The following is a 13,054-nucleotide window of genomic DNA, read 5'->3' as shown; positions in this document are numbered from 1 at the left end:
GAAAGCCAATCCCATGATTAACTTTGCACACACACGCCCCGATTCCCTTGTTACCCCGGCACTCCAGGTTCAATTATTCAATCAAGAGCTGTCTTCGCAGATCTGACAGTTGTTCAAGTTGCATGTGTGTAAGAAAGGGAATTCATTGTTTCTTGCTGTTCTTACACTCTGTGGTATTGCAGTGAAGAAACGGGAAAGGATACAGGAATTATTTTTTAAAAGACAATGAACAGTAAATGCATCTAAGTATGCATTTTTCCCTGCTTATGGGATTCATATCAAAGTAGAACTGGACAGCATATGATCCATGAAACCCATTGATTGGCTTTTGAATAGGCTATGAACATACACGCATTGGGAAAGCCCAAAATTAGCTATTTAATTAGCTAAATTAACTATTTACAGTGACTGCACACCACCTCCGCTTGCATATCTTAGCAAAGGGACTCAATTTCCCCTCATTCAAGAGACAAGAGCTTTAGAGGAGAAAGATCCTCCCACCTCCAATGACCTTCATTCAGGATTGCAGGATTACTTTTACACTTGTAGTCAGTTATTTCTCAAGTGAACGACTAGAAGAGAGACAGTTTTGGCAGGGAAATAACCAGGCCGAATCAGGACTGCAGGTTCCAGTTGAGTTTAATACTCATTAATCTCCTCGCAGGTCACACGAGACACAGGGAGCTTTTGAAGGGAGAATGTAAACTGTCAACATTCAAATTCTATTACTCTGGTTAGTCAAAATGGCTTCTGTTGATATTGCGATGATTGGCTTCATATCCGGTTGTGAGGCCATTATCCAATTATTAAAATATCTTGTTTGGTAGAAAGATAAAACCTCAACTTTTTTGCTGTGCATTATCTCTGATATTCCTCTGTTCCAGGGCCAGAACTGTAGGGAGAACCGTCCAAAGCCCTTGTAATGGCTGCAGGGAATGAGCTGAACGGTGATCAAAGTGTTTGACATATCTCTTTAAAACCTAAAAACCTTTTTTTCACCATGGTACTGAATTAATTTTCTCATTTTCTAATTATGGTTTGATTAAATGGTAAACATCCAATAAACATAACGCTATGATTTCAAGTCCTGTACCAACTTGCATGCAAATGTGTTGTGTGTGTGGTTATTTCTTACCATCTGTAGGTGTATAAATTGAAAATACACAACCATTATTTCTTTGTGGATGCTGGTGGCACTTTCCCATACAGGTGCCAAACTTTCACGTACCCCTAAAATGAGATGTTTCTCACAGATTTTTCATATTGTTTCATAACTGGGAACTGTGTGATATTACCCCCTTGGCCACACTCATATTTATGGATAAAAGGCTAGTAATTTGGGAGATAATTTTGGACAATAAGAAGGTGACACACAAAGTGTGTCTCTGACAATATTTTTGTGTCTATTTAAATTGTTGGGGTCAATTTCAAAATAGTACAAGGGTTAAAGTGGACTTGTTCTTCCTGTGCATTATTCGTCATCATACGTACCCTGCACCCATATGTATAACAGGCCCAGGTGTTTGTGTATGTGCGAATAAGGAGGATGAATGGGTGTGCATGTGTTTGTACGCATAAGGTAGATTAATGGTAACGTCTACCGACGGCCGTGTTTGAAGGTATGTTTTTCTCTGACGCCGAGTCTCGCACCTCAGCCCAACACCGCGCCCCCGCAGGCACCAAGCGGGGGTGGAGTCAGACGTGGTCGACCGCGTGTGGTTCTGGAGTACGACACTACGTGCCTTTTGCCAAATTACTTTTGTGAGCAATAGTGAAGGTTAATGTGTTCTATTCACGCAAACACGCACACCGTGATACCCTTAGTGCAGACACCTGTGAATGGGGCTTAGATGTTAGGGAGAGCTCTGAATTACTCAGAATGAGTGTAGATGCGCATTGGCATTCCAGTCAAAGGGAAAATGGCTACCCTACGCAACATTCCATTTTGATTACCCTTATTTACGACTGAAAAAACAAAAGTTAAGAAGGTGCTTTCTTAGAAGCTTCCTGCTCTCTTTGTCATTCCCTGCTGTAAAATCCAGCTATGCCAGATTGGTCATAAACCGCTCTAGCTGGGTATGAACTGGTCAACCAGCATGGTCAAGCAGGTCATAAGCTGGTCTAGCTGGGTATGAACTGGTCAACCAGCATGGCCAAGCTGATCATAAGCTGGTCTTGCCCTTATATTGTTATTGCTATTAGCTTGCGTTAGTTAACGTTTGTGGCGAACAGAAAAAAAGGTAATCTGGCAGCCTTGTCTTCCCTACTTATTTTGACATTACACATGTACTGAGCCATGAAAATATTTTATGTACAGAACAACACAAGAGTGACAATAGACTCACTACTATGTTAGGTAGACCTGTACACCAGCTTGTCCACGCAAATATTTAAACAGCCAATCATGTGGCAGCAACTAAATGCATAAAAGCAAGTCAAGAGGTTAGTTTTTCAGACCAAATGTCAGAATGGGGAAGAAATGTGATCTAAGGGACTTTGACTTTCATGGAATTGATTGTTTGTGCCAGGCAGGGTGGTTTGAGTATCTCAGAAACTGTTGTTCTCCTGGGATTTTCACACACAACAGTCTCAGTTGCAGAGTTTGCAGAGAATGGTGAGAAAAAACAAAAAATATCCAGTGAACAGCAGTTCTGTGGGCAAAAATTCCTTGTTAATGAGAGAGGTCAGTGTAGAAGGGCCAGACTGGTCAAAGCTGACAGGAAGGTGACAGTAATGCAAATCGGCATACATTACAACAGCGGTATGCAGAAGAGCATCTCTGAAAACATACCATATCAAACCTCTTAAGTGGATAGGTCACAGCACCAGATGACCAATAAGTCTAATAAATAGGCAATTAAGTGCTCACTGAGTGTATAAAGTCAAATAAGCTTATTGGCATGAAAAGCAGTTTTACTTATCCCAGTTGATGTTGCGAAAATGTTTAAGTCACTGTAATCAAAACACGAGATAATATGGATTAAACATTTTAGTGAAAACAGGTTAAACACTTTTCTCCATACCTTCATATAATAGGCTATAAATCATACAAAATAGGAATCATATTTCAATATAAGGCTGCTTTTCAATTCATTAAATGGCAACTACTGACCGTTTGAATGAAACAATCAAAGGGTTTTAGCAGATAAAATTCCCTCTTAAATGAAACATTTCTGACTAGAGGAAATAGCCAATGGTCAAAGGTTCTTGACAGTGTGCACATGTGTGTGTGTGTGTGTTCACGTGTGTGTGTGTGTGTGTGTGTGTGCGCGTGCATGTATGTCTGTGCACATGTATGTGCGCGTCTGTGTGTTTGTGTGTATGTACTAGATGTATGTGTGTGTGTGTTTGTGTCTGCACATGCATGCATGTCTGTGCACGTGTATGTATGTGTCTGTGTGTGTGTGTGTTTGTGTGTATGTACTACTTGTGTGTATGTAAATGTGTGTGTGTAAGCATGTGTGTAAGCATGTTCATGTGTCTGTGTGTCTGCGTGTGCATGCATGTCTGTGCACGTGTATGTGTGTGTCTGTGTGTGTATGTACTAGATATGTGTGTATGTAGATGTGTGTGCGTGCACGTGTGTAAGCATGTTCACGTGTGTGTGTCTGTGCGCGCGCATGCATGTGCCTGCCCGCCTGTGTGTGTGTGTGTGTGTGTGTGTGTGTGAGAGAGAGATATAGTACATACACAGAGAGATAAATGTGGGGACTGTGTATATGAGAGGGCAGGGGGAGTTGACCTTGTGTGCAGTGCTGAAAGAATGCCGTAGGAAGCTGCCGTGGTTACACTGAAGATTGACACAACAGCCTGCCACTCGCGCCTGAGAGTCTCCAGTACAAGTCTCCTAAATCCTCCTCCGTACCCCTCTGCTTATCTGTCAATGTTGTTTTAACCTGACCAATTAGTATTTAACTATTCATTGGCATCTCTTTCATAATGTCCACATGTTAATTGCAGGATTTGGAAATTTGGGGATCATTTCACAAACTAAAATTTGAACACAGTACTATGCACATTTGCAAAACACCTTACATAAAAAAATCCCAAAATGTTCTTGTGCAGCATGACCAAAGTCTGGCTAATTACTTTAAAGGCAATGTCAGCCCTTAACTAAAACATATTACTATTTTGGAAATGTACATGTGGACCTCCACGTGGTCAATTAGCCATGCATCAGTGGCACAGTTCAGTCAGGAATCCAGAAGGTTGGTGCCACCGATCTAGTGGATTGAGTCCAGACCATGTACGTGCATTATATGATTAATTTACCTGGACACAGTTCCGTAAGTATTTGGACAGTGGCACAATGTTACGAATTCTCTCCATATGGATGTAAATGCTTAAGGTATTTACATCCATATCAAGTCCAGTGTGATGGAATTGCAGCCCTTTTAAAATTGTGTCACTGTCCAAATACTTACGGACCTCTCTGTATATTCACAGGGAACTGTGATTCATTCTGATTTGGAGTTCCATAGAGTGCTAGAAAAGTGAACAGAATTTTGTATTTATATCAGGCTATTCATAAGAGTCAACCCTTCACGAAAAATCAAGAACCTGTGTATTTAGAATTAATTTAGCGGGTTGTGCTTGTTGGCTCTATGAAATGTTTTAATAGAGTTAGCATATGGCCCCTCCGTGATTCCTGGTTTCGGGTTTTGCTTAGGTGTGCAACACTTCTGGAACGTTCTTCAGCTCTCATCTTTTTTCCAGCAGTAGGTACAGAACCGCACGCTTGATAATGCCTCCTTTGAAAGACTGCCAACACCAGCAGGCATATCAGGGGGTCTAGGTCTACCTACATTTTTTTCCAACATGAAAGTACCCTAAAATAACTCCATGAAACTTCAAAGGCAAGTCCTTTAATAAACCTTGCGTAATAACACATTTGTCTTTCATTCTTAGCTTATAGAACACTGCTGATTATAGATTCATTTCATGTTAATATTATCTGGCATTAGCAATGGATATCATTTATCAGTGTAGTCCTTGACTCATTAATGTTATGTTACTTGAGCAATAATAATGTTAAAATGATCGTTAATCCTACATGAAAGAACCCTAAAATAACTTCAAAGGCAAATCCTTTAATAAACCTCGCGTAATAACACATTTGTCCTTCATTCAGTCATAACTTATTGAATATAATGGAATATATATTCATTTCGTGTCGATATCGTCGGGCGTTAACAATGGATAGAATTTATCAGTGTTGTCCTTGACCTGCTGGTTAAGTTACTGAAGCGAGGATAATTGGAGCTGCAGTAAACGTGTTAAAATGGCCGTTAACCTCGTCCTCCTGCCTCCCTCTCTGCTTGCGGAGAGGGGACTGGCTGCGGGTGTCATGTGACGAGCTGCCGGGGATGTCTTTCTGAATACCGAGCGTGCTCGGTGACGGGGAGAAGAGGTGGCGCGTTTACCTTTCGCGCGCTCCGAATAGTGGCGAGTAAGGGGGGGGGGGGGGGGGGGGCGGCTTCCGCGGCGGTGTGTCGTCTTTTAGGAGTGCGAGAGGGCATCCCCGTCCACTGCCGCACATAAAACGCGCCGGCTTCCAAACTCCCCTTCCTGGCTCCTTTCTAGCACCTCTACAAACAACTACTGCGCCCCCCCCCCTCCCTTTCCCACCCACCACCCCCCCCCCCCCCCCCCCCCCCCCCAAATTCACTGGCACTCACACAAGGCTCAGAGGCGCCAGCGGAGCTGGTCTCCTCCCGGGGGAACAATGAAAGGAGATCTTCATAAAAACTTCAGAAAGCCCTCGCCAAGTGTTTTATAGGTGCTTAAGCAGGTTTATGGGCAGTCGGCAGAGGGCTGGGTGATCCTGCAATCTATGAGGTGTGCAGTGTACAGGCAGGGTGTGGTGAAACTGATGAGTCCTGAGCTCTCCTTTCCCTCAGAATATGCACACTCTTCATTTATTACTGATATAGTCTTGCATATAATATTTTTTTGTATTGAACATGTCCAGTTAAGCCTTAAGGATCAAAAATGACCCGCCACTATGTTTAACGGCAGAGAAAGCCCCCTAAATGAAATTTGAAATTTGATGAGTGACTGGTTGTTTCTTCATGCAAAATAGATTTGGGGTTTAAAATTCAATGAAGCTGCTTTATTTTAAGGGTTTAGTGAAGGCAGGTCATGCCTCCAGGCCCTGCGTTACCCTGTCAGAGCCCAGCTTGGGTCTCACCCCGCTGGTGGTGGAATGAAAGGCCACACAGGCAGCATCTGTAGGTCGATTCCCCTCTTATCTCTGCGCTGGATCAAAACAAGGGACTATCAAAGGGAATTCTGGACTTCTGGAACAGCTTCTTTGGCCCGGCGATACCTTGTCTTCTCACACTTCTGTTTGGAGTGTGAAATGGACAAATACATCCAGTGTTTGAACATAACCTCAAGGAAACGTGTTAAATGTGTTAACCCCAGGGAAGTGTGTTAACCCCAGGGAAATGTTTTCAATGTGTGAACCCCAGGGAATGTGTTAACCCCAGGGAAATGTGTTAACCCCAGGGAAATGTTTTCAATGTGTGAACCCCAGGGAAATCTGGTAACCCCAGGGAAGTGTGTTAACCTCAGGGAAGTATGTTAACCCCAGGTAAGTGTATTAACCCCAGGGAAATGTGTTAACCCCAAGGGAAGTGTGTTTAGCTCAGGGAAGTGTGTTAACCCCAGAGAACTGTGTTAACCTCAGGGAAGTGTGTTAAGCTCAGGGAAGTGTGTTAAGCTCAGGGAAGTGTGTTAACCCCAGATAACTGTGTTAACCTCAGGGAAGTGTGTTAACCCCAGGGAAATGTGTTAACCCCAGAGAAGTCCAGAGAAGTGTGTTAACCTCAGGGAAGTGTGTTAACTCCAGGGAAAATGTTATAAAGAATGAAGAGAGACCTGCATTATGTGTGATTTATGTCAGAATGATGTTTTCAGCAGCAAATACAACAGCTGGGCAAAGACTGAGCCGCTGGACCAAACCGTGTCTGTGCAGAGACACAGTGCTGTCTGTGCAGAGAGACCCAGTGCTGTCTGTGCAGAGAGACCCAGTGCTGTCTGTGCAGAGAGACCCAGTGCTGTCTGTGCAGAGAGACCCAGTGCTGTCTGTGCAGAGAGACCCAGTGCTGTCTGTGCAGAGAGACCCAGCAGTGTCTGTGCAGAGAGACCCAGCAGTGTCTGTGCAGAGGGGACCCAGCAGTGTCTGTGCAGAGAGACCCAGCAGTGTCTGTGCAGAGGGGACCCAGCAGTGTCTGTGCAGAGAGACCCAGCAGTGTCTGTGCAGAGGGGACCCAGCAGTGTCTGTGCAGAGAGACCCAGCAGTGTCTGTGCAGAGAGACCCAGCAGTGTCTGTGCAGAGAGACCCAGCAGTGTCTGTGCAGAGGGGACCCAGCAGTGTCTGTGCAGAGAGACCCAGCAGTGTCTGTGCAGAGAGACCCAGCAGTGTCTGTGCAGAGAGACCCAGCAGTGTCTGTGCAGAGAGACCCAGCAGTGTCTGTGCAGAGGGACCCAGCAGTGTCTGTGCAAAGGGGACCCAGCTATTTGACGATCGGCTCAGAAGCCAGAGGAAGCAGCAGGGATGGTGTCTCATATCGGGCGTTTACAAAGGGCCACCGAAACAGGAATGTTTGGGTCAGAGGGCTCAGCTTCAGGCCACTTCCTGGAAAGAGGTGGATCAGCTGAGGGGATCTTTCTGCGCTCATATTTTAGCCTGACTCCGGCCTTCATGACGGGGTGGCCCCCTCTCTGTGGACAGAGTGGAAACTAACATCCTTTGTTTTTTTTTAAATAAAAAATGCAGCCAGCGTTCGGACCCTGCAGACATGTAAGATGACTCGCGGGCCGAAGAGAGATACCTCCCCCGAATTTCTTTAATGAGCGTGAATCAACACTTTCCGGAATGTTCTCTCCCAAATATTCAGAGATACGCCAGGGCCTAAAATTACCCCGGCTCTTCCAGGAGTCTTAAAATTAGGACATGTCACCGTTCCAGCGTGATTCTTAAATTACTGCCGCAAAACAGTCCAGGGGTTCCCGTAAAGAGGCCTGTGTGCATTTTCAGCGTAGCGCAAAAAAATAGTCGCTGTGCCTTTAAGAGCTTGGCTCACTGAATGCAGTGGTATGTTATGTTCCTGAAGCTGCCCACTCACCCATAAAGAAAACAGACGGAAATATCACACAAAAGATCATACGGAGAGACGTACTGGGAGATGGGATGAATGGGGGGAGGGAAAGTGGAATGTTGGGGGGTGGGGGTAGGGTGGAGCGGGGCAATGATGAATCAGCAAGTAACTTAATAACCGCAAACATTGAACCTGAGCTTCAGGGAAGAAGAAATTAAATTATTCTACCAGAGCGCAAGGGGAAACCGTGTGGTGATTTGCTGATGATTGCGATTGACAGCCCTGTTATGGTTTCCCGACGCAAACAGTGTGCCTGGCTCCCCACCAGGGGGCAGACTCTGAACTCAGGGGTGCTGCCACCGCTGCGGTCTCTGAACCGACACCCAACAGTCACTCGCCACTCCGGCTTCCGGAAAATACTACAGTCAGAACCGGACAGAAAGGCATCAAGGTATAAATCAGGGTTTGCAACTGACTCGGATGAGAAGAGATTCTCAGTCAAGTCAGCCATGAAAACTGAACAACTTGTACAACTGAACGACAGTTGTCTTTTTGAACATGTACTCTATAACTTCGGACAGATTCTGAGTACGAGAACACAGATACTAAATACTGGCTCCTTGTGCATCTCTTCAGCTTACTTCACTGAGATTAAATTTAGAGAAGCAAGTTATGATGAATAATATGCCTCTTCATGCATTATCCTTTTAACACATCACGGCATGTTTAACTATTTCAATTGAGCAGGCTTACCTCTATCTTTTGGGGCTGAAACTCACAAACCTTACAGTTTTAAATACGTTTAGTTTGGGGGTCACTGTACAGTTTTGCTTTACTAAGATAAACATTCCTTCACTTTTACACTTTTATTGTACACACAGGGAAGGGATTCAAATCTGAAGCTGGTATAAGCTCAGGGGCTTATTCCACAAAGCAGATAACTGAGTGAGCCAGATAACTGAGTTAGCCAGATAACTGAATGCGCCAGATAACTGAGTTAGCCAGAAAACTGAGTGAGCCAGATAACTGAATGAGCCAGATAACTGAGTGAGCCAGATAACTGAATGAGCCAGATAAATGAGTTAGCCAGATAACTGAGTGAGCCAGATAACTGAGTTAGCCAGATAACAGAGTGAGCCACATAACTGAGTTAGCCAGATAACTGAGTAAGACAGATAACTGAGTGAGCCAGATAACTGAGTTAGCCAGATAACTGAGTGAGCCAGATAATTGAGTTAGCCAGATAACTGAGTGAGCCAGATAACTGAGTGAGCCAGATAATTGAGTTAGCCAGATAACAGAGTGAGCCACATAACCAAGTTAGCCAGATAACTGAGTGAGCCAGATAATTGAGTTAGCCAGATAACTGAGTGAGCCAGATAACTGAGTGAGCCAGATAATTGAGTTAGCCAGATAACAGAGTGAGCCACATAACCGAGTTAGCCAGATAACTGAACAGAGTAAAACCCAGAACAGTTTCTGTCCATGTTGCAGAACCCATGTCCATGTGCTGTTATCCTGCTAACTCCGCAATCGTGTTTTGTGGAAGAGGCCCCAGCATGTGCAAAGCTGTGCCCCAAAAGCTGCAATAGGATCACCTTCAGTTATTGTTCAGCACAAAATGTTTATGAAGGAAAGTGAGGAGAGGGACACAAGCCTTTTGAGCGAAGTGCGAATGAGGAACCATGAAGCCTTCCTCCGTGCGAACTCATCTGGGAAAGAAATCACGGAAAACAACTGTCTCCCTTCAGAATGGCCATTTATTGTCCAATAAAAAAAAAAAGCATTTAAAAAAATGACGTGATGTCTCCTTCATTCGGTTCATTTTTGTTAATGAGGCTTTTCCAACGATAAAAACCAATAACAGAGCCAAGCGTAAGTGTACCTGCAGAATTTTATTTAGCTGTCCTGTTGGGCACGCACTTTCATGTCAGCCAATGGAAACAGCCGGGCAGACCCTCTTGGTTATGGCCAATGATGTCAGTCCCCTCCTCACTCCCCCCCCCCCCCCCCCCTCCTTGTTTCCAACCACGTTTTAGTGTGAATGTTTTTTTGTAGTTTGCCCTTGTTAAAAAAAATAATAATAATTCAAAAAAAAAAACAGTTTCAGATGGTGGGAAGAAAATAACACTTTAAGCTCTAGCACGATAGTAAAACATAAAATGCGTGAGTCGTAACTAAGACTTCTATTACACTATAGCAGCAATCATCAGATCTGGGCCTCAAATCCAAATCTGGCCCTGGTTTTCTTCTCACCCCGGTAATTAGGGGGGGCGGAAAGCCAGAAGTTCTTGGACCACAAGCACCATGACTTGATGATTCCTGCTCTATTGACACTCTATATTTCCTAAGACAGACTTTATCATGATATCGTATCTGTACAAATAAAACCAAAAACATGGCACTGCGATCTCTTCACATCTGGCCCCTGGGAAGAGAGGGCCCGTGGGTAGAGGCAACCCCGTGTAGAAGGGCCCTGGGCACAGCACTGTGTAGGCCTTGTGAATCCGCTCCGTTCGCTGAATTACCAGCAAGCGTACGCTACTCACAAACTAAAACTGAGAGAAACTCAAGGGAAACATTCCCTTTGGCCGCAGTATGGTAAACTGCTGGTCTGTGCAGGACTGTGTTTACAAGCAGTGACAAATGGCATGGATGGGGTTACCTCTCACTCTATCTCTTAAATAGAATTCCTCAGCTTGCCAATTCTTGTGAGCCCTGCTGAAAAAATTGCTCAAGCTAGGTTTTGAAACAGTTGGTAGCTGGTTGACCAGTTCAGGCCAGCTCCCAGCTTCACATGGTTTGACCACCTCAAGCTTTGTTTCTTAACAGCAAACCGCACACAAGCTGGTTGACCAGTTCATACCCAGCTAGACCAGCTTATGACCAGCTCATGTTTCAAGCTGGTCAAGTGGGCATAGTTGGATTTTACAGCAGGGAAGACAAGTTATTCCTACCTTGACAACTTTTCTCTGAGAAGATACTAAACAAAGGTTCATAAGCTTCTCAAAACAAACACTCTTTTTAGTTCACTGTGTTTTGCACAGTTGCAAAGTGGTAACCTCTGCCGGTTCAGCCCGAATACACTAAAGCTCTGCTATGCTATCAGAGCAGCTTTCGCGGGGGTGTGTGAAGTCTAGCCTGGGTTGAGCAGAAGCTGTGTTTTGGGGAGTCTGAAAGTTGGCAAACCTATACAACATGCTGCAGTCTTCGCACACTAGTGGAAGACTATAAGCTGCCGATAAACACTGAGAAATGAAATCCAGAAGAGCTGGAGAGTATCTGTTCTGTTTGCTCTTGGACTGTATCAGTGTCCGTTCCAACACTTGACAGGGTCCCGCGTAACACAGCACGCATCATCAGTCCGCTCGTAGATAAGGGCTCGTTGTTCAAAGGGGACACGCAATTATGCGGTCTCTTTTTCTGTCCGCACGGTCTCGCTGTACGATCCGCACACCCGCTTTCTGCCAGGGTTCCCGCTTCAGGTAATCTGGAGGCAGCAGTGTGACAGCAGAACCCTTCCCCCGTCACAGAGGGAGAACGTCCCGAAGGTTCCTTTACCGCCGACGTCAAATCCCCCAGACTGCTCTTTGAGGAAAGTGAAGGAGGGAGTGAATTTCCACAAAATTCAACCAGAATTTTACCGAATTACTATGTACAAACACCAAGCTGAGAGTCCTATAGAGTCCTTTCTTTGCTTGTCCGATTTTGTATTGCTGTTTGCTTCTGTGCTTCTCACAGTCACTCTTTAACCAAATACACCAAATGCGGCAAGAAGAAAATGGTATGGATCTATAATAATAATAATAATAAATAATACTTTGCTATTTAGCTGACACTTTTATCCAAAGCGACTTACAGTTGATTAGACTAAGCAGGAGACAATCCCCCCTGGAGCAATGCAGGAATCAGGACCTTGCTCAAGGGCCCAACAGTGGCACAGATCTTGTTGGGGCTACACTGGGGCTTGAACCACCAACCTTCCACATCCCAGTCATGTACCTTAGCCACTAGGGTCTCAGTCATGTACCTTAGCCACTAGGGTCTCAGTCATGTACCTTAGCCACTAGTGTCCCAGTCATATACCATAGCCACTAGTGTCCCAGTCATGTACCTTAGCCACTAGTGTCCCAGTCATGTACCTTAGCCACTAGTGTTCCAGTCATGTACCTTAGCCACTAGGGTCTCAGTCATGTACCTTAGCCACTAGTGTTCCAGTCATGTACCTTAGCCACTAGAGTCCCAGTCATGTACCCTAGCCACCAGGGTCTCAGTCACACACCTTAGCCACTAGTGTCCCAGTCATGTACCTTAGCCATGAGAGTTCCAGTCATGTACCTCAGCCACGAGAGTCCCAGTCATGTACCTTAGCCACTAGGGTCCCAGTCATGTACCTTAGCCACTAGGGTATCAGTCATGTACCTTCGTCACTAGGGTACCAGTCATGTACCTTAGCCACTAGGGTACCAGTCATGTACCTTAGCCACTAGTGTCCCAGTCATGAACCATAGCCACTAGGGTACCAGTCTTGTACCTTAGCCACTAGGGTCCCAGTCATGTACCTTAGCCACTAGGGTCTCAGTCATGTACCTTAGCCACTAGTGTCCCAGTCATGAACCATAGCCACTAGGGTACCAGTCTTGTACCTTAGCCACTAGGGTCCCAGTCATGTACCTTAGCCACTAGGGTCTCAGTCATGTACCTTAGCCACTAGTGTCCCAGTCATGAACCATAGCCACTAGGGTACCAGTCTTGTACCTTAGCCACTAGGGTCCCAGTCATGTACCTTAGCCACTACTGCCCCAGTCATGTACCTTAGCCATGAGAGTTCCAGTCATGTACCTTAGCCACGAGAGTCCCAGTCATGTACCTTAGCCACTAGGGTCTCAGTCATGTACCTGAGCCACTAGGGTACCAGTCATGTACCTTAGCCACTAGTGTCCCAGTCA

This window comes from Conger conger, chromosome 16 (assembly GCF_963514075.1).
Source record: "Conger conger chromosome 16, fConCon1.1, whole genome shotgun sequence".
Lineage (NCBI taxonomy): Eukaryota > Metazoa > Chordata > Actinopteri > Anguilliformes > Congridae > Conger > Conger conger.
Note: the sequence above shows the minus strand (reverse complement) of the source record.